Below are 22,354 nucleotides of genomic sequence, written 5' to 3'. Positions count from 1 at the left end.
GTGGCTAGAAAGATATTTTCTACTGAGAGCCAAGGACAACTCTTTAGATTGCATTTTGGCCTGCCTGAAAACTTTCCTTTTTCCTTTCTTTCTTTCTTTCTTTCTTTCTTTCTTTCTTTCTTTCTTTCTTTCTTTCTTTCTTCCTTTCTTTCTTTTTTGTGTTTTTTCGTTTTGTTTTGTTTTTTGCTTTTTTTTTTGTTTGTTTGTTTGTTTTTGTTTGTTTTTGTTTTTTGGTTTTTTGAGACAAGGTTTCTCTGTAGTTTTAGAGCCTGTCCTGGAACTAGCACTTGCAGACCAGGCTGGCCTCAAACTCACAGAGATCCGCCTGCCTCTGCCTTACGAGTGCTGGGATTAAAGGCGTGCGCCACCACCGCCGGGCTCTCTGAAAACTTTCTTTAAAAAGAAAAACTGAAGCAAAGCCCCCACCCCATGCTATGCGACCAGGGTGGGCAGAACACAGCCAAACGCACCAGCCAGGAGCCTGTCCAGAGCCTATTGTGCTCGGTAGCTGGGCACTCTAATGATCTTTGATGAGGAAGCATGACCAAGCTCAGCGTCATAGCAACCTGAGTCAAAGAGGTCCACGTACAGGCCTGGGGCGGTCCACTGGGGGCTCCAGGGAGAAAACACAGGTCCACCTGGTACCTTGTGGCACCAGCCAGATAGGCGGGGAGAGGGAGAGAGAGAGAGAGAGAGAGAGAGAGAGAGAGAGAGAGAGAGAGAGAGAGAGAGAGAGAGAGAGAGAGAGAGAGAGAGAGAGGCAAAGACAGACAGACCTAGGTGTGTGTGAGAGAGAGAGACGGGGGTGGGGGTGGGGGGGTGTGGCTTGACCAGCCAACCCTCGTTTCCCTACATGGTGGCATGGCCTCGGGAGAGATGCCCCCTGCCCCCACTCATCCGTGCCTAAAGCAAGTGGGGGCGCTGTCCCTGACCCCAGCTGCAACTCTGGGGAGATGAGGCCCTGCACCTCCCCGGGGCAGCACAATGGAGCCAACCCTGTTAGCCTAGGTGTAGGTAAGCTGGCCCCGGAAGTTGTGAATATGGGAGAGTCATCCCTACGGAGGCATAGGCTGGGGAAAGATGACCCCGCCACCAACACCTGAGGAAGGGGAGAAGAATGCTGGCCCTGAGGTCACAAGAGCGGGAGAGCAGGCCTTGCACCTTGCCTGGGCAACACAACAAACCCAGCCCTGGTGGTGGAGATGGGCATGAGTCAACCCTGAAGTAGTGAGCAAGGGAGAGCTGAGGAGAGTTATCCTCCTTGTCCCCCCACCCCCACCTCACCTATCAATGCCTGAGGCAGGTGGGAGAGCCGGCCCTGTGGTCGTAAGAACTGGAGAGCTCTCGCTGATCCCCACCAGCTACAACAGTCAGGAGAGTGGGCCTTATCCTTACCTGGGTAACACATAGGGCAACCTTGTTGGCGGGGGGGTGGGGGGGGGTGGGTGAGACAGCCCTGAAGTTGTGGGAGAGCTGTCCCCACTACTCGCCGTCCTGTGGTGATGCAGCAAGGTGAGAGATGTTCCCCTTTACCCCTGGACCGTTACCCCCTGCATCGGACAAGACACCGACCCTCCCGCTTACCAACTGCAACACTCAGGGAATTGGTTCTGCCCCTCGCCTAGGTGGCACAGCAGTGCTGCCCGGTGGTGGAAGGAGAGGGTGACCTAGCCATAATGCTATGTGCAAAGGAGAGCTGCCCCATTACTCATCTGACTTGTGGAAGCATGGAAGAAGAGAGAAGCGCTCTCTGAAACCTCGCTCTCATCAACGCCTGAGAAAGGCGGAGGAGCTGGCCCTGGAGTCACGGAGCAGGAGGGCTTTCCCTACCTACCCTCCCCAGCTGCAGTACTCAGGAACGTGGCCCCTGTTTAACTCACCTGGGCAACACATTAGCACTGGCCCTAATGGTGTATGAGTGGGAGAGCCCACCCTGATGGGCGAAAGCCGGAGAACTGGCCCCACTCCTCCTCCTGCAAGAGGTGAATTAGCCCTGGCAATGCTAGAGAGCTCACCGTGGTGGTGAGGACGGCAGAACTGGCTGGCAGATCAACCCTGCAGCTGCCCAGGCCCAGATCCAGGATTATGACTTGGCCACCCAACATCCGCCCCATCTATGTATGATCTGCTGGAGCATGTGAAGGGACCTGACCCATAGACCCAAAGCTGCAGGATCTCCACAACATAGGGCAACGGCAGGATGTCCAGGAAGACTCCCAGTGAGGGCCCAGCATTTGTAGAAGAAACTGGAGGCCTCAAACCCGATCAATGACTCTGCAATGAACATTTGCAAGTAAAGTTAAACGGACAAAGGAATTTGCTCCGTGACTCACTGTGTCACACTGCAGCTTCCATGATGAGAGTTTTAATTTCTTCCCCTTTTAAAATGTTTTTCTTTTTTCTCTTAAATTTTATTTGGGGGTTCAGGGGCAGAGGGCAGAGGTGAAGGGACAAGAAAATGAATAGGATCAAGACACATGATGTAAAAGACACATAGAATAAATAAAAAGAAAAACAGATCAATGAAAACATTAATTATACATATTGATGGGGTGCCATGTACACATTGTACAGTGCTTGATTCCAGTTAACTGTATCTACATCTGTCTTCTCAAGTCTTTGCCATTCCTTTCTGTTGAAAACTTCCTACTAGCTTTTGAAATGTCTAGTATATTATTATCTAGATGGAGGATATTCCTAAGACCACTTTCCACTCTTTTCTTTGATTCCACATTTATCAGGCAGCTTCATAATTATAAATTCAACTTGGAGCATTAGGAGATCAGGAAGTAGCTTTGGTAATTAGACACAGACACCCCAAATTATAAGAGGATAAAGCTATACAGCAACGACGTAGCTGTACAGCCCACACCTGATGCCTCAGTGTGGCAAGCGTTACAGTCAGGCAGGGAATGTTTGTCCTCTTCAAAGACTGTCCTAGGGTGACCTCATCAACGTGGCGCCACCTTTGAGTTTGCCACCATCTCTCTCCTCCTCTCTGCCAGGACTCAATCGGTAACCATACGCAGTCACCCACTCCTGGGTATCGCCAAGACCTGCATTCTTTGCAATTATGCAGGTTTAGACACAAAATAAAAACTAATTAGTTGCAATTAGCGAGTTGAGGGAGCATCTAGTTTTAGGATGAAAGTGTTTGTTAAGCAAACACATGAAGTAAAGACTAGCTCTCCCTGTTTTCTTGCGTGGCGATGCAAGGGACGGGCTGGTTTGAGCAACAGGGGCATATGCAGTTGCTGGCCCGGCCCCATCTCTGTCCCTCTGTCCTTCCTTTTCATTTTCTCTTAAGAAAATACATTGAAATGTAGTACTGTCATGCTCCTGCAATAACCTTCAATTTTCTCTGATTTATGTTTTTAAGGTAAATTGTTTGCAAATGTTGATAATTCTACCCCGATTGGCATTAGGCTCGTGCAAAATATCAGTGTGTCCCGTTGGGAATGTAAATATTGAAAGGAGAACGTTTGTGCTAATTATTAACTAAATTTAGAAGAGTTTTCTAATGGTTTGAGAATTACTATAATCAATTGGGCATTTTCTTGTCAGTTCAAACAAGAGGTACAGAACCCTAATTTAGCAGTGCTGAGAGTGAACTGGAATAACCAGCTCACTGGAAACTGATAAACGATTTCCATTATCCAGAAGCCTTTTGTCTTGCATCCACTTTGCAGATTTGGACCCGTTTCTCCAACTGGGTTAAATAAACATAGTACTTCTAAGTACTGAAAGTTTTTGAGAAGCCAAAATCAACAGAGTAAATTTTTGGTTGTTGCTCCGAGATGTTTTCGGTTCTCCAGGGCTTTCTAATCTCCTGCTGCAGTCTAATAATGCTCGACTCTAGGTGCCAGGCAAAACTTGCTGTTGTCTTCTTTTGATGCCTGACCCGCAACGTTGGCCTCTGGAATAATGGACCTATTCCTGACAGTGTTTTTCCTGCCAGCGTACAGAACGCACGCGACTTAGGTCCTGAAGTTTCGAGTAACGTGCTGTTCTGATTATACCTTGCACGGAGGGCTGGGAAAGTCTTTAAAAATGCATCTGTGAGTTTTTTGTCCTACATGCAAGGAATCGCCGAGGAACAGAGAAATGAATTAGAGACGGCACTGCTCCCCTTGCTAATAGTTTCTATTTTTCAGAGATTTGTTTTGCGACTTTAATGTTATTAATCTACACAACCTTTTACTTCCATTCAGAATTTATATCAGAATCAAGCTAATAAATTAAAGATGAGTTAGTCCATTGTTGGGTGGTTTAACATGGACCTAGTATGTTAATCCTAATGTGCCTGCTACTAGGGTTTTAAAATTTTTATTATTATTATTTTTTTCTGCCTCGTAGCTGTGGTTAGGCAGCTGCAATAAATCAGAACAAAGGAATGAAGATATTGGGGCTTTAGGGAAAACATGTATTAGAAAGAAAAAAATTGACTTGCCACTAAGGGCTGTATTGCATTAAGATGAATTTTAGAGATACAGGGGTAAGAAAAAGCTGACAAATAAATTGTATAAATAATCTGAGAAACAGCAAGCCTGCACAGACCCCAAGTAACCCTGTAAGCTACCATCAGCAAGACCTTCTAATTCCTGTCCAAACAGACCAAACAGGTACCCTGGACTTAAATAAATAGCCAGGAGAAATGAGCACGTGGCTAATGCTAAGGAAGTGGGAGGAACAGATAAAGCTCTTTAGAGCAGCCCAAAGGATTGGCATAATAGAAGCCAGCGTGGGAGCCTGACATAGCATCTTCTATGAATAGGACTTTATTGCCACTTCAGGCACTGATATCGCAAACACATGCTAAGACAACCAAAACCAGGAGCCTCACAGGACAACTCCTGGCTGAGAATGCACATCTCTGGTCCAGGCAGCTCACGTCGGCAGCCTGAATGCAGGGACAAAGGAAGAGGCGTTCAGATAAAGCTGAGTATATGAATAGAAGACACTTTGTGGAAGGTGATGTTGGAACGAGATAGGATAACTCCAGCAGGATGCAGGGGAGTACAGAAGAACAGGAGGAGCAAAAGGGCCTTTGCTTACTCGTAAATGGGTATCTGAACTTAGAGAACCCTCTGTTTCGGAAGCCCCGTAGATAGAGACTGCTTTTGTGAGCCCCACGCCTACTTTTGTGCTTCACACACGCCTTCCGTGTCTCTGGTACTTGAACATGAGTTGTGAGGCATCACTGTGTAGAGAACAGACACTGCCTGTTCTTACCTTTGATGTTCCCTAAGCCCTCTTTTCATCTGTTCACTTGACTAGCTATTCCCTGATCCTGCATCCTGTCTCCTTCAGGCCCTGATCCTCAATGGCCCCTCCATTTCAATGATATTTCTCTTATTTTTTTTCTAGTGCTTAGGAGTGAGCCAGGAGCCTTGTGCACACTCGACAAGTGCTATATCACAGACTATAACCCCACCCCTCATTGCGATCCCCTCCCTAGTTCTCCAGCAAGGTGTACCTGAGGGGACGTCTGTATAAGACACCAGTAGTTGTCTCTGGCTGGTAGTGACCTTGATAATGACTGCATTACCCTAGGGAGCCTGGCTAAGCTCTGCATGCTGTCATTAAAAATGATACCTGGCATGGTGGTACATACGCACTAGTCCAGAACGGGGTAGGCTGAGGCCTGAGGATTGGGAGTTCAAGGCAGGCTGGACTATGCCTCATTAAATAGACAAGCCAAAGAGGGGCGTGTGGGGTATTTCTTTGGTCTCCTGGGTTTGCGATAGCTGAGGGCAGACAGAGATAACCACTTGTTTGATCTCTTTGTATTACCTCTTTTATTAAAAAATTTAAACATTTTTCTTTATTTATAATGGTGGTACATGCATGCCATGGTGGATGTGGACAAGTCAAAGACAACCGGCAGGAGTCAGTTCTTTTCGCTACTCTGACTTCCAGGATTTGAACTCGGATCATCCGGCTTGGCAGCAAGCACCCTTACACTCTGAGCCATCTAGCTAACCCTTCCTTCACTTCTGAACCAATTGAGAGCAATGTTTGGGCTTTGACTTTACACTCATCAAAATTCATGGCGATCTGGGTGTTTAAATGTAAAATTAAAACGTTCGGTAATGGGAAAAACAATTTTAAAAGTCGGTAACAGAAAACGTACACATCAGCACATGATTTCTTGAAAAATAAATGGATGCTGATTGATACAAAAATTCAAAAGTAGATGAGAGATCACGTCTAGTCAAGGAGGTCGGTGGGCCTGGTCCCACTTACTTGTCAGGCAAAGCTGAAGATTTGAACTTGAGCTCCTGTGGGGTCTCTAAGGTTCTGGCTCAGACAAAGGAAAAAAGAAAAGATTTTATAGCTCGGGTAGTGAGCAGCTGCCAAGAACTGGGAGAGATGACCCTCACTCAGCCTTTTGTAATTCTTCCTGTGAAGTGATGTGTATTCCCGCAATCCCGAACCCCATTCTGGGTGAATCTAAACCCTAGCAATGTTTTACTTGGCTCATGTGCAGGCTATGAGCGTCTGTGTGCAGGTCTGTCTGCAGGTCTGCACAAGCAACCCAAGAAGTCTGCTGTTCTCAACCAGACCACAGCTCTCACTAGGCAGCCGGAGAATTGTGCGCTCCTCACCAGACCGCAGCAGCTAACACCAGACAGACCCTTTCCAGCCTTTGGTCAATGCTAACTTCATTTTAATACTGCACCGTCAGTACTTTATTTATTTGTCATCCTGCCGCGTTTCCTCTCTCAAATCTCTCTTGCATAAATGATTTGCTATTTGTCCCTAAAGCCGAAGATTTCATGCCTTGTCTCTTCCGATAAGAGGAAATTGCAGCTGCTTCTTCCTTTAGTGCTCTGGATGGTTTTATTTTGTTAATTCAAAGTTCAGCAGAGTAACTAGTTCAGTGAAAAGCAGAAAACCTAAAGGTTCAGCCCTGGGAATTGCTAAGACAGTCAATCTTCAGGGGCCGTTATCACCAGGACCCTGTTGAATTTGCTCCCCTAATGTAAGTTAGCAAAGTGTGTTTCTTAAAATAGGTTTTTACATTTTCTTAGCTCTCCAACTAAATGCATTCAACGACAGGGCACTTAAGGTACTTAAGCTTAAGTTAAGAATGGAAACTTATAAGTCTTAAAAGATGTCTTTTTTTTTTCCATTAAAAAATTGGGAGCAATTCTTTCTGGATGTACCCTCATGCAGGAATGCAGAGTTCTATATTTAAGACGGGATTATGAGATTTAAATTTCTCTCTAGTTTCTTTTCAGGTTGCACTTGAGTTATTAATCACACTAAAGGTATGGGTCACTAGAGTAACCTGAAAAATACGAAATCGGAACAAAAACAAACTCACTAACAGTTCACCTGGACAATAAACCGACGTGCTGTACAAACCCTGACGCCACCTCCCAAGTCTCCTCTAGCCTGACCGACGCAGATGCAGAAGACAACTAACCCCCGAAGCTTCCTGGTCTCATAATTTTTCCTTTAGGGCTGGGGACAAAATTGTTTATAGAATCCCATTACCAGCTCAGAATCCTTCACCCCACATTTCTCTTATTCGCAAAGGTTCTAGAGTGGTGACCCCTGGAAGCCGCGGTAAGAAAGAGGATCCAGGTTGGTAGCTCGGTGTCGGTGTCAGCCCTAAACGACGTGCAGGGAGGAGAGCAGCAGCAAAGCTGTTGGGATCCTCCAGTGTGCAGCATGAGCTGCTTTCCTCCACTGGAATGGGTCACAGCGCTGCTCAAGAAGGGCTTGACTTTTATATACAAAACCTTAGGCCCATATTAACGCTTTTCTCTCTAGAACATTTCAGAATAATTTCAATTCTAACTTAGACTTCAAACTCAAAACCAGACAGACATATCTAGTAAAAACAGACATGAACACAGGGACTGTGGTTAACACAGCTAAAACTAAATGTCCTGAATGCATAGGAGTTTATAGCTGGTGAATAGAAAATACATAGCTGTACAAAAACAAACAGAAAACTCTTTACAAAAGCCAATTATGTTTTAAACTACAAAAACAATCCCAATGAAATCACTGAAGCTGAATAGCAAAAGTTAGATTTTATGACATTAAACCCACCCCATCACATGCAATCAATTTTTCTCTCTCTCTCTTTCTCTCTCTCTCTCTCTCTCTCTCTCTCTCTCTCTCTCTCTCACACACACACACACACACACACATACCTGTTTGAAAAATTTAAAATCAGACTTATAAGTGATGTGTTTGCTGCTCTAGTTGACGGTGTGAACCTGGGAGACCAGGGCCTAAAAATGAGACAGACTAAAGTCTCATGCAATAATCAGTTTTATTCAGAACATCAGTTTACACTCTGAGGGTTAAGAAGAGTGGCCTGAGTAAAATGTACAATCACAAGGACGAAACGCATGTGACAAAGACATGTTTTTGCTTAGAGGGACATGAGCAACAGCAGCTGAAGTGAACTCACTCCCATCCCCTACACCTGGGAGGAGCACGGAGACACATTCCAAGAACAATTCTGTGTTTTGAAGGAACTGAAGTCACAAGACTCTTGTTTGCTTGGAGTTTTCTCACAAACACCCAGAATTCTTGCATGACTCCATTGTTAGACTGTGTTCTGACAGTGATGCTTGTATTAAAAAGAAAGATGAGACCAAAGAACATTTGGAAATGAATGATGTATTATATAACTTTCTCATTGCTGTGGCCAAATACCCGATCCTCAAAACAAGACAAAACACAGCACAACTTAAGGCAAGAAGGATATATTTTTTCTTACTTTGAGGGGATATAGTCCATTATGGTGGGAAAGGCAAAAACCAGCCCTCAGCTACTTCAAAAAAATTCTAATAATAGATACACGAACAACTAGGAGAGATTCTGAGCAAGCCTCTTCTGCATGGCTCACCTGAAAGATGCACGAGGTTCTTGAGAATTTTGCCCTAGCAGAAGCATCGTCAACCCAGGCCAAACAAAATGAAAAGAAAAAGCAATCGACTCTCAAGCTCTATAGATAGGAGATGGGCTAATATCGCGTCGTTGCAAACGGGCTTTTCAATGAGACAGGAAAGGAGAGATGGAACTTTAAGAAGCACACACCGCAGAGGATAGTCTCCAGGCCTTGAACTCTGGTGGTGGTCCCTCATTGTGCTTTGCCTATTTTCTTCCTCTTTGAACTATAATATCTGTAATTGTCCCATGCTTATCTCAACATTGTATTTTCAGAACAAATAACTGGTTTTCTAGTTTTCCAGGTCCTTGGGCAGAGACACCATGCACTTTAATATGAATTGTAACCAGAACCTAACCTGAATCTGATTTAGATAACATAGATTAAGAAAAGAAAATGAGGGGCTGGAGAGACGACTCAGCAGTTAAAAGCACTGGTTGCTTTTCCAGAGGACCAGGGTTCAATTCCCAACACCCACATAGCAGCTCAAAACTGTCTACTCCAGTTCTAGGGGATCCGACACCCCACACAGACATACATGCAGGCAAAACACAAATGTACATAAAATAAAAAAAAAATATTTTTTTAAACAGAGTAAAATGAACACAACAGGTAAGGGAAAGGTAATAAAATCTACAACTAAACTATTTTTCTAGGCATTAATAGCTCATGCCTGTAATCCAAGTACTTGAAAGGAAGAAACAGGAAAATGTCACAAATTCAAGGTCAATCTAGTCTATGTAGGGAGTTCCAGGCCAGTCAGGGATACATAGTGAGATCCTGTTTCAAAAAGTCTTCTACTTTAGATGGAGAAAGCTCTTTTTGCAGTGGGTATGATTAAAGCAGAGACATAACGGGTCAAAGTACTGCGAATAAGCTACTCCATGCTCAGCTCTGATAGGACATCTACCCCAACCTCTCAGCAAATGAGAAGAGGACATGAACCTGGAAGGGAGCTGGGGTTCGAGGCACTAGGGCTCGGAGTTAGACTGAGGTAGTAGAGGGATGTGAACAATATACATTGCATAAACATATAGAACTGTTGATAAGAAACACTATTAAAATCTTTAGAGTCAATAAACCTGCATACTTATTCAAAGCACTATATGTAAATTTATGGTTATTTTACTTATATGTGGGTAGTAGTTACTGTTAACGATTAGCATATATGCAAATACAAAATTACCATCTTTACAAAGTTTCCTTTTCTCTTCAGAATAAAAGTGAGGATCTCAATAATCTTTTCCCTTACAAAGACTTGCTATAATCCTGCATTTCCCTAGCATTATTCTGATCACCAATTAACATAAAGTAGTTTACATACAAACTTTAGTCTAATTTAGACTCATGGGAGCTCTAGGAGGCAAAATGAATCTAATAGCACTGTCCCACTTTATAGAACAAAAATAAATAAATGGAGGAGGAATAAGAAAGCTTGTCTATGGGAGAACCAACAGCTAGTGATTGATCTGGAAGAAAACACAAATTCATTGATCTAGTCTCCTGCTTCATATACTGACTGTTGTTATATATGCTTTTCACGATCTCAATTAAATTTTGAATGCCCTCCATCTTTAGGGAATTGGTGCTGACACACTGAACATCTTTAATTATATGTATTGGCTCCATTGAATTTAAGTGGTAAAATGATGTGGGAGTGTCATATATCAATCTGTTGATTTCATTGGTTAAGTAATAAAGAAACTGCTTGGCCCTCATAGGTTAAAACATAGTTGGGTGGAGTAAACAGAACAGAGTGCTGGGAGGAAGAGGAAGTGAGCTCAGACTCGACAGCTCTGCTCTCTGGAGCAGAGGCCATGCTCCCCGCTCCGGGGCAGATGCGATGAAGCTCCGACCCAGGATGGACGTAGGCTAGAATCTTCCCGGTAAGCGCTCCTTGGGGTGCTACACACATGAATAGAAATGGGTCAAGCAGTGTTTAAAAGAATACAGTTTGTGTGTCATTATTTTGGGGCATAAGCTAGCCAGGTGGCCCAGAGGCTGGGGCGGCAGGAACGCAGCCCGTAGCTCTCACTACAGTAAAAACTGAAAACTTGCCCTGAAATAATCAGGAAGAAGGTTAGAGTGCCCACTTTAATGACGTATAACCAATATAATACCGGAAGTCCTAGCCAAAGCAATCAGGCAAGAAAAAGAAATGTGGCATTCAGAGAGGAAAGGAAATAAACAAAATTGTTCTGGTTTTCTATAGAAAAGTGGATTGACCTATGATAAAGAAAGAGTATTTCTGGGCAGATTGTATCCAAAAGTAGTGAGGGGGGATCTGAGAGAGACGGTGTCTACCTGTGCTAATTGCAGCATTATCTGAGAGAGATGTGTGTCATCCACAGTACCTAAGAGGTGAAAGCAACTTTATGGCCATCAACTGACAATAGATAAAGACACGGTATTAAACAGTGAGGAAGAAAGGGGGAAGATGACACCCATGTACCAACTGTACACGGTTGCTACCCGTGTACCGACTGCACACGTTCTACCCGTGTACCAGCTGCTGGACTTTCTTGGAAATAACCTGGTGATACTTTAAAGGCAGTTACCCCGTGAGGAGGTGGCAACAGAAAAACAGTGACAAAGAAGAGAGGGGAAATGCTTGCTATGCAGAATCAGCAGTTCAGAGAGCACTCCAGAGCGCTCAGCCCCAGGCAGGGAGTCTGAGTTCCCAGAGTGGAATGAGAGCAATCACAGAAAGCTGGATCTCAGCTTCAGACAAGGAGAGATTCAGAAGACTTCCACTCTACTTCAGTACCAGGTAATTTACAGAGGAGAGAGAGATGGGAACAGAGACACATACAGAGAGACACACAGACAGAGAGACAGACTGACCGTGCCAGCAGAGTCTAAAGTCGAGTGGGGAGGTGAGGGGATGACAGAGGTTTAAAACATGGGATGTACTCACTCATATTTGGTTTCTAGCCATAAATAAAGGACATTGAGCCTATAATTTGTGATCCTAGAGAAGCTAAATAAGAAAGTGAACCCAAAGAAAAACATATAGACATCCTCCTGGATATTAACCTTCATCAGGCTATGAAAGGAGACAGAAACAGAGACCCACATTGGAGCACCAGACTACAACCCCAAGGTCCAAACCAGGAGCAGAAGGAGAGAGAGCACGAGCAAGGAACTCAGGACCGCGAGGGGTGTACCCACATACTGAGACAATGGGGATGTTCTTTCGAGAACTCACCAAGGCCAGCTGGACTGGGTCTGAAAAAGCATGGGATAATACCGGTCTCACTGAACATAGTAGACATTGAGGACTGCTGAGAAGTCAAGAACAATGGCACTGGGTTTTGATCCTACTGCACATACTGGCTTTGTGGGAGCCTAGGCTGTTTGGATGCTCACCTTACTAGACCTGGATGGAGGTGGGAGGTCCTTGGACTCCCCACAGGGCAGGGAACCCTGATTGCTCTTAGGGCTGATGAGAGAGGGGGAGTTGATTGGGGGACGGGGAGGGATATGGGAGGCGGTGGTGGGGAAGAGACAGAAATCTTTAATAAATAAATAAATTAATAAAAAAAATCACAATCAGTGCTGTGCAAACACAGGAATCTTGGAGTCTAGTCTGTATATTACACAGGGAGTGGGAAATCCTCTCTCTCTCTGGAGTCTGTATATTACACAGGGAGTGGGAAATCCTCTCTCTCTGGAGTCTGTGTATTACACAGGTAGTGGGAAATCCTCTCTCTTTGGCAGTTGATTGCAGCGGCGGTGAGAAGACCTTTTTAAAGGTCCAGCTAAATCAGCAGATAGGAGGCTCTAGAAGCAAAGCTCTCTCCCCTGCACAACCCACTCTGATAACCCAGGCAACTGTCAGAGAACTCGTCTCTGAGTCCCGGCTTGCAGAAAGCTCTGTCTAGACAGGGCAGACTGAGTCAGAGCTGCTCAGTGTTCCACACAGTGGTCTGCCGTACTCTACAGAGAGATTCCTGACTTCCCGAAAGAGGGCTGTTGAGCTGCAACTAAAGACATTAGAGCACAGGCCAGCGGGAAGCTTACCACAGCACTTTCTAGGACCTAGAGGCTGAAATGACCTCAGGTAAAGTCCACTGCCTGACTCCTGAGCCACAGCCTCTGTTGGGAGGGAAATCACACAGACTTCAGAAGACACCAGGCCCAAAACTGGAAAGCACGACGCCGAGGCGTATAGATAGCCACGGCGGGCGTCTGCATCAGGAAGTGATGGCGTAAAGATCCTGGGCACTTCCGCTAGGGGGACCACCAGATACATTCAGAACCTGCGTATACGCAATCGATAAGTCATCACCAAAGGACCAAGTATGTGCTTTATGCAAGTCTTATCGAACACAATAAAAGTGAAATAATCTTTGATTTAATTTAATTATTTGATTAAAACACTGAATTCAAAGCAAAAAGCAGGATAGCAAGATGGCTCAGCAGGTAAAGACACTTGTTGCCAAACTTGAGAAAGAGTTTGATCCTTTCTCATAGAAAGAGAGAGAACCGACTCCTGTAAGTTGTCTAACCACACAGTTGCCATGGTAAGTACTCACACATATGCACACACACACACACATATTCATACTCGTGCACACTCTTACATGTACACTTACATATATTCATACATGCACATACATGCACACTCACATACTGTGAACAAATAAATACAAATTAATTAGGGATATATTTTTAAGAATAAAAGAAAACAAAAACGCACATACTGGAAACTGTGATACAGTGAAAGTGTTTTTTTTTTTTTGAAAGTGGTTTTAAGAGGGAAATTTATAGTTATAAAGTCCTAATTTAAAGCAATCAGAAAGCTAGGTGTTGTGGCAGATACTGTCAATCCCATCACTCTAGAGGCAGAGGTGGGCAGATCTCTGAATTCTAGGACAGCCAGAGCTACATAGTGAGGCTGTCTTAAAAAAGAAAAAATCAGAGAGTCTTGGAAATGGCTCAGCAGGTAATAGCATGTACTCTTTTAGCTGAGGACTGGTGTTCCGTTCCCAACACCCACATGAGGTAGCCTACAACCATCTATAACTCCAACTTTAGGGGAATCTGGTACCTCTGACCTCCTCAGACAATCTCACTCACAAGCACACATACACACACACAAACATGCACACATGTGCACATGCGTTTACATAATTAAAAATAAAACAAAATAGTTTTGAAAATCAGAGGAATCTCAAATAAATACCTTAATGATATACCTCAAAGTCTTAGAAAAACCAGAATAAGACAAATCTCAAATCAAGGAAGAAATAATAATGATCAAAGCAGAAAATAATATAAGATGAAATGAAAAGAACCATACAGAGACCAACGAAGCAGCTGGTTCTTTGAAAGGATAAACAAAATCAACAAACCCAAACTAAGGGGGGGGGATAGAATATCCACTCTAATAAAATTAGGAGATGAAAGGGGAGAAATTACAACAAACACCAATGAATACAGAAAACCAATAGACAAGACCTTTCAAACCTGTGTTCCAATAAATTGGAAAATCTAAAAATACGGCTAAATTCTAGACATACACAATCCACCAAAATTAACTAAGATACAAGCACTTAAGCAAGCCTATAAAAAGTAATGAGATGTAAGCCGTAATAAAGTCTCCCACAAAAGGGAGGGGGTGGGTGGATTCGCCGCTGAATTCCACTACTGAAATTAACCCCTAAAGAAGAAGAGTTACCAAGGCCACTCTACAAAACCAATCTATCTCTCTCACCAAAAAAGACAAATAAGGATACAAACACAAAAGAAAAGTGCATGTCTCGTTCTCTGATGAAGCATGAAAGCAAAAATTCTCAATAAAATACTTGCAAGCATCCTCACGCTGTGTACAAGTCAATTCCAAGTGGATCAAGGATCCCAATGGTAGACTCCACGGCTGGAATTTCTAGAAGACAAAGAGTAGAGAGTGTACTTCAAGATACAGGCTCAGGTAAGGATTTTCTGAATAATACCCCAATTGTCCAGGAAAAAAGACCAACAAGCAGGGCTTCCTGAACTTAAACAGCTTCTGTATTGCAAAGGAAGCACGTTTGACTGAGGAGGCAGCCTATAGAATGGAAAAAGACAACTTTGGCTGCTAAAAATCTGACAGAGGATTAGCATCTAGACTAGAAAAAGAACCCAAGAAGCTAAATACCAAGAAAACAAACAATGTAGTGAAAAATGGACTGTGGAGCCTAACAGAGAGTTCTCAGAAGAAATATTCTTGGGGCTGGAGAGATGGCTAAGAGGTTAAGAGCATTGCCTGCTCTTCCAAAGGTCCTGAGTTCAATTCCCAGCAACCACATGGTGGCTCACAACCATCTGTAATGGGATCTGGTGCTCTCTTCTGGCCTGCAGGAATACAGAATATTGTATACGAAATAAATAAATTTTTTTAAAAAAAAATAATCTTAAGAGTGTTCACCGTTGTTAGCAGATTAAAAGTGCTTGGAGATTTATTTTACCCCAGTCAGAATGACCAAGACAGAAAAAAAATAAAAAACACCAATAAAAGCTGTGAGAATGGGGAACATGGACCTTCAGGCGCCATTGGCAGGAGTGTGTGCTGGAGAAGTCACTGTGGGAATCAGTGTAGGGGTTCTTTAAAAACAACAACAACAAAAAAACCCATCTGCGCTGCCCAGGGATGGGTCTTTATTCCCCTCATAACTTAAAAGGAAACTTACACAATGTCCATGACCCTTAATGTCCTGCAGATGAAGGAGGAGTACGTCCTCAAATTCCTTACGGCAGGAACCCGCGTACATAGTGCCAACCTTGGTTTCAGATGCAGTACATCTACATAGCCCCAGGGGTTACCCACTGCTATCTTATTAAATGAACAGAATATCAAACTGTCTTTTACATTTATATCTCTATACACATAGATTATCTTTCTGACTTCATCAATGAACTCTTATTATGCCTTTGATGGCAGTTAACACAAAAATTCACAAGTGGCGAAAGTGCAGAGGCTAAACGTCTCAGCCACAAAGGAGATATCTATAACATGCCCTTCCCCTCCAAGCTCAGAGACTAGTACAGAAGAAGGGGAAGAAAGATTATAAGAGCCAGAGGATGGGAATGAAACGCTGGCTTCTGGATAGTACAGAAGCACGGCACTCATGAACGAACACACAGCAGCTGGTGTCCCCTGACAAGACTCGCAAAAGGTCAGTGCCGTCACCTTGCAAATTTGGACCAGGGAAGGGCTCAGGAGCCTCCAGTTGAGGAGCTATTTATTGGTGTTGCTGGCTACTGCCTGTGGGGTAGTTTTCTTTAAGGGTGTAGTCCTTGATAGGTCAACCACGGTCCTGGGGATGGCTCCATGCCGGTGAGTATTTAGACAACACAAATTTAGACTTGGCAGGTTATTTTAATAAAAAGACATAAAGTTCAGAGGGGGTGGGGTGAATGCAGGAGTCATAGGGGATAAATAGTATCAAAAATACATTGTACACATGTATGAAATTCTTAAAGAATTCATGAAGTGTATTTTAAAATACTTGCAAACCAAATTTAACAGCGTATTAAAAATATCATTTATCATGACCAAATTGGTCTCATTCCAAAGATACGAGGATGGCTAAACGCACATCAATCAATGAACTTGATGTAGCATATAAATAGATTCTAGGACGGAAATCATAGTATCATCTTAGTTAAGTACAGGAAAGTCCTTAGATAAAGTCTAATATGCTTTCATAATAAATATCCTAAAGAGTCCGGTTTTATCCCATGCTATTTCAGTCCCAGTCCAGCTGGCCTTGGTGAGCTCCCAATAGATCAGCCCCACTGTCTCAGTGGGTGGGTGCACCCCTCGCGGTCCTGACTTCCTTGCTCATGTTCTCCCTCCTTCTGCTCTTCATTGGGACCTTGGGAGCACATTCCGGTGCTCCATTGTGGGTCTCTGTCTCTATCTCCATCCATCACCAGATGAAGGTTCTATGGTGATATACAAGATATTCATTAGTATGGCTATAGGATAGGGCTATTTCAGGTCTCTGAACATGGCGGACAATGAGGACTGATGAGAAGCCAAGGACAATGACACTGGGTTTTGATTCTACTTCATGTTCTGGCTTTGTGGGAGCCTAGCCAGTTTGGATGCTCACCTTCCTAGACCTGGATAGAGGGGGGAGGACTTTGGACTTTCCACAGAGCAGGGAACCCTGACTGCTCTTCGGACTGGAGAGGGAGGGGGAGAGGAGTGGGAGGAGGGGGAGGGGAATAGGAGGCTGGGAGGAGGCGGAAAAATTTTTTTCTTTTCAAAAAAAAATATCCTAAAGAAATGAGGCACAGAAGAAACATATCTCAACAGGACAAAGCCCGCATATAACAAACTGATAGGAAAATATCTGAGTATTTCCTCACAAATCAGGAATGAAGTAAGGGTGTCTGTTCTTCGGGTTTTATTCAATAAACTGCCTAAGGTTTCCAGCTACAGTAAGAAGATAAGAGCAAGAGACAAACGGAGTACAAATAGGAGAAATTATTCTTATTTGCAAACTGAGGTGTAGTCAATAAGAAACCCTGGGGCTGATGAGATGTCCTGTGGAAAGAGGCCCTTGCTGCCTGGTTCTCCTAGGAGGAGATGGGAGGCAGAGGCAGGAGAATTCCCCAGAAGCTAGCCTGCCATCTACAGTGGGAAAAACAAACAAAAAGTCATCTTATAATATCATAAAAAGCTTTTTCTGGTTAATTAAATCCGACGCATTTTACAGCAGCTAACACTATGTGATTATCGTTGTGCACTGTTTGCTATGTAGCGTTAGTATTATGATGAACCATTTGGCTTGGTCTAAGAACGGAAAGGGTGCTGGTTCTTATGATGCTTATGATGGTTTATTTCACGTTAGACTTAAAGTTATAAGCTTGGGAGATTTACATGAAAACCATGAATTTTCTAAATAAATTTTAATGTAGAGTCGAAAACTTCCTTAGGGAATAATCTTTGTAGATTTGTCACCTTTATGCTGTAGAGCTTACATTAAAAGTATACTTGAAGTATCATGTTTATGTTAAATCACTCACTCTACTTTTGGCATCATGAGAAATATATACATGAATTGCTCCAGTCTCTAAACTCAAGGATGTTGTGTTTCCAAGGTAATCTGAAGAATTTCTGATTCTTAATGTGTGTTCCAATGAATTATTTAACTTTTCAAGTCACCTTGATCCATTTTTCATCACGAGCTTAAGTCTTATCAAGGAAGGTGGTTCTTCAACCCGGTGAAGGCTTTTCTAGAATACACAGGTATATTATATTATCCCCTGGCATGCAGACTTCTGCATAGGGTCTGTGGTAGTTCTGGGGCACTGGGTTCTTTTTATATGACCCAGTTCTTGAGGAATGCAGAGAATTAACTACAAAGGGGTAGAAGTTTTCTAAAGCTGATTGGAATTATGGCTATCAATATTGCTAGATAATTGTACTAGAAATTATTGGATTCTATACTGTAGATGAGAGGAGTAATGCCTTGAAAAGTGTACCTTAATAACATAAATAAGGGGGGAAGCTATAAACATGACAAAAATGTAACTCACATGAGTATACTGTCCTTCGATTGGGAAGAAAAAGATAGAAAGGAAATAAACAGGGCACATAGGAAATCAGTCTCCATGCTTCTGGGGTCAAGGACATTGGCATAGTTATTAGTGATAGCCACCAACTATGCATAATGTGACTATTAGAATTATAATATTTTGAACTTATACCTTTAGATTTATACCTTATATAGTTACACAAGGATCAGAATTTAAAAATAATTATCCAAATATCTTATCTAAAATGGGCTAGATGGACTGACATAGTCAATAAATAGCAGATCACATTCCAGTCAAGGAATTAATAGGTCAGTTAGTGAAATACAAGCTTAACAAAACTCTATGTTACATACCATGTATAGTTTAATTAATATAGTGTTTGCAGTCATTGCTAGGGCAATTTGGAAATTTGATGCCTCATTATAAATTCAAAACTGAATTTATTACACGATTATTTTATGTGGAGAAAACTCTGCTTCTCTTAAATAGAAACCCAACACCAAGAAGCTTTCCCAGCAACTAGCACAGTGGAACAAAGAACTTTATATTGTTACTCAAAATCATATTGTTTCTTTTGTAGTTGTGTAGCCTCTTAAATCAGCACGAAGTGCTGTTTTGGGAAGAAATCTAACAAACAAAATTTTGTGACCATTATAGCAATGTCAACCCCAGTTGTTAGAATAAGGAACTAAGCTATGACAAACATAGATCTAGTTCCTATGTCAGTTTCAACAGTAACACTTAATATTGCCATGACCAGATCTTGGCCAAAAGACTAAGCTCATCATAGTGATTAAATTTACAAAATGCCAATGTTTCCAGGCATCCAAGTTTGGTGCTGAACTCTCTGCTATTTTCCTGCCTTCACTGTGTTGATTAGCTGGAGGCAGGAAAAGTATCAATAATATGATGCCACTAGGGACATGTCCTCTGCCACCACTCCGACTTACCATTGTTGAGGGGGTTCAGCCAATCTAAGAAAAAAGAAAAAACACACCAAGAGAAATAAATCGTGGGAGAAATTAAAACATCACTACTTAAAAGACAATTATGTGTCTAGCAAAATGAGTCCGCTAAATTTTCAGAGTTAATAGATTGGTAATCGTCATATTGTCTTGGTCAATGTTCTATTGTTTTGAAGGGACACCATGACCATGGCAACTCTTATAAAAGAAAGCATTTAATTGGGGTTTGCTTGCAGTTTCAGGGGAGCATGGTGAACACAGACAGACAATGGTGCTGAAGAGGTAGCAGAGTGTTCTGAATCAAGATCTGCAGGCAGCAGGACGAGAGAGAGAGGCGTGGGGCCTGGCTTGGGCTTTTGAAAATATCAAAGCTCATCCCCAGTGGCACATTTCCTCCAAAAACGTCATACCTTCTCCAACCTCTGAATTTTTCTCATGTCATTCCCTGATGATAAAACAATCAAATATATGATCCAAACCACCATATTCCACTCCTTGGCCCCATAAGCTTATAGCCAAATCATAATGCAAAATGCATCTAGTCCAACTTCAAAAGTCCCCATAGTCTATTACAGTCTCAACCCTGTTTAAAAGTTCAAAGTCCCTTCTGAGACTCATGGCAATGTCTGAACTATAACCCCTGTAAAATCAAAATCAAAAGGTAGATCGCATGCTTTCAATATACAATGGCACAGAATATGCATTGCCATCCCCAAAGGGAGGAAAGGACGTGCAGTAAGGAAATACTGGACCAAAACACATCTGAAAAAAAGCTAGACAGACTCCAAACTCTGCATCTCCATGTCTGATGTCAAAGCACTCTTCAGATGTTCAACTCCTTTCAGCCGTGTTAACTGCGCCACACTTCTTTCTCTTGGGCTGGGTCCACTCCTTGTCATTGGCTCTTCTTGGCAGGTATCCTATGACTCAGGCATCTTCAACATCTTAGGGTCTCCAAGGTAATCCAGGCTTCACCTTCATAGCTTCACACAATAGTTTCTCTAGGGCTCCATGCAGAGACACACTCCTGACACATGCCCCGTCTCAGCAGGGTCAGAGATTCTACAACTCTTTTTTTGTATTCTTGACTATAAAACCAGACCCATGTGGTCAAAACTGCCAAGTTCTGCTGCTCCCTGGGGCTCAAACTTGACCCCTAGCTCCATTACATCTGCATCACCTTTCTGTTGTTGATGGGTTCCTTCACTGCTTAAGTTTTTCTTTAATTTTCTTTCCACGAGTTGGAAGCTTAGCTGGGTGCAATCTTGCCCTGAGGTCCCCACTCCCCTTATTCCTTTTAGCATCAGACTTTTCTTTAAACTTTTCATCTCCTTGAGCACAGGACTTACCTCCATTACATTCTTTGATACAACTTTTCTCTTCAAACTGTACACTTTTCATTTTTCCTTGTTTGGCTTTCTTTTTTTTTATTATAGATTTGCATAAGAGTGGCCACTAGTAACCACACAGTGGAGTAAATACTAGGCTGTCTTGAAATCTCCTTTGCCAATGCCATGAATCCAAAACTCTTCAACTTATCTTCAGGCAGACTTTTTTGGAGAAGGGCAAAAAAAAAAATGGCCACATTCTTCACCAAAATATCACAAGAACAGTGTCTAGGTCATTTACTAATATTCTTTTCTTCTGGAACCTCGTGAGCAGGGACACCATAATCTACATCACTCTCAGCACCAATGTCTTCCATGCTCCTACAAGTATGCCCCATCAAACCCATTGAAAGTATTCAACTGCTTTCTTAATACAGAGTCCCAAAGTCTATATCCTGCCCATAAGTAACATAGTAATACCTGTCACAGCAATACCCCAGTCCTGGTACCAACTTCTGTCTTAGTCATTGTTCTATTCGTGTGAAGCAATGCAAGTCTTATAAAAGAAGGCATTTAGTTGGGGCTTGCTTACAATTTCAGAGGTTTAGTCCATTGTCATTATACACAGGCAAGATGTGGTGTTGGAGAAGTACCAAAGAACTCTACATCCAGATCTGCAGGCACCAGAAGGCCCGTACCTGGCTTGAGCTTTTGAAACTTCAAAACCTACCCCCAGTGACACATTTTCTCCAACAAGGCCACACCTCCTAATCCTTCTCAAGTAGTGCCACTCCCTAATGACCAAACAATCAAATATATGTGCTTATGGGGGTCATTTTTATCAAACCATCAGACAGATAAAACACAAAGACTCAAGATTCTTGCATATACCAGGCAAGATAGCACATGCCTTTAATTCCAGGCCTGGAAAGGCAGAGGCAGCAGATCTCTGTTAGCTCAAGGCCAGTCTCATCTCTAGAGTGTGAGTTTCAGGCCAGCCAGAGTTACATAGTGAGACTCTGTCTCAAAACAAAAACAAATGAAAATATTCTTGAATATTAACAATAACAATCTAGAAAAACTAAATTTAAAAGTAGATATAATTGCTGGATGATGGTAGTGCACACCTTTAAGCCCAGCACTAAGGAGGCAGAGGTAGGCAGGTCTCTGTGAGTTCAAAGATGACTTAGTCTACAGTTAGTTTCAGAAAAGCCAGGACTATGTAAAGAAACACTGTCTCAAAATAAATAAATAAATAAATAAACAAACAAGAATAATAAAACAAAAAAGTGGGTACAATTTACAATAATAATAATTTACAATAACAAGGAGTAGACTTCATTTGTGCTTGACTAAATAAACAAAACAATGAAGTATATTGAACAATAACGACAGATGTCATAGCTTTTTTTGTTTGTTTAGGTTTTATTTGTTTTTGTTTTGTTTTGTTTTTCTTTTAGTGTAGTCCTGGCCATCCTGAACTATCTGTAGACCAGGCTGGCCTTGAACTCAGAGATCCACCTGCCTCTGTCTCCCAAGTGCTGGAATTAAAGGTGTGCACCACCATGGCCAGCCAGATGTCATATCTCAATCTTATTTTAAAAATCTAA

The sequence above is a fragment of the Chionomys nivalis genome, chromosome 6 (assembly GCF_950005125.1).
Source record: "Chionomys nivalis chromosome 6, mChiNiv1.1, whole genome shotgun sequence".
Lineage (NCBI taxonomy): Eukaryota > Metazoa > Chordata > Mammalia > Rodentia > Cricetidae > Chionomys > Chionomys nivalis.
Note: the sequence above shows the minus strand (reverse complement) of the source record.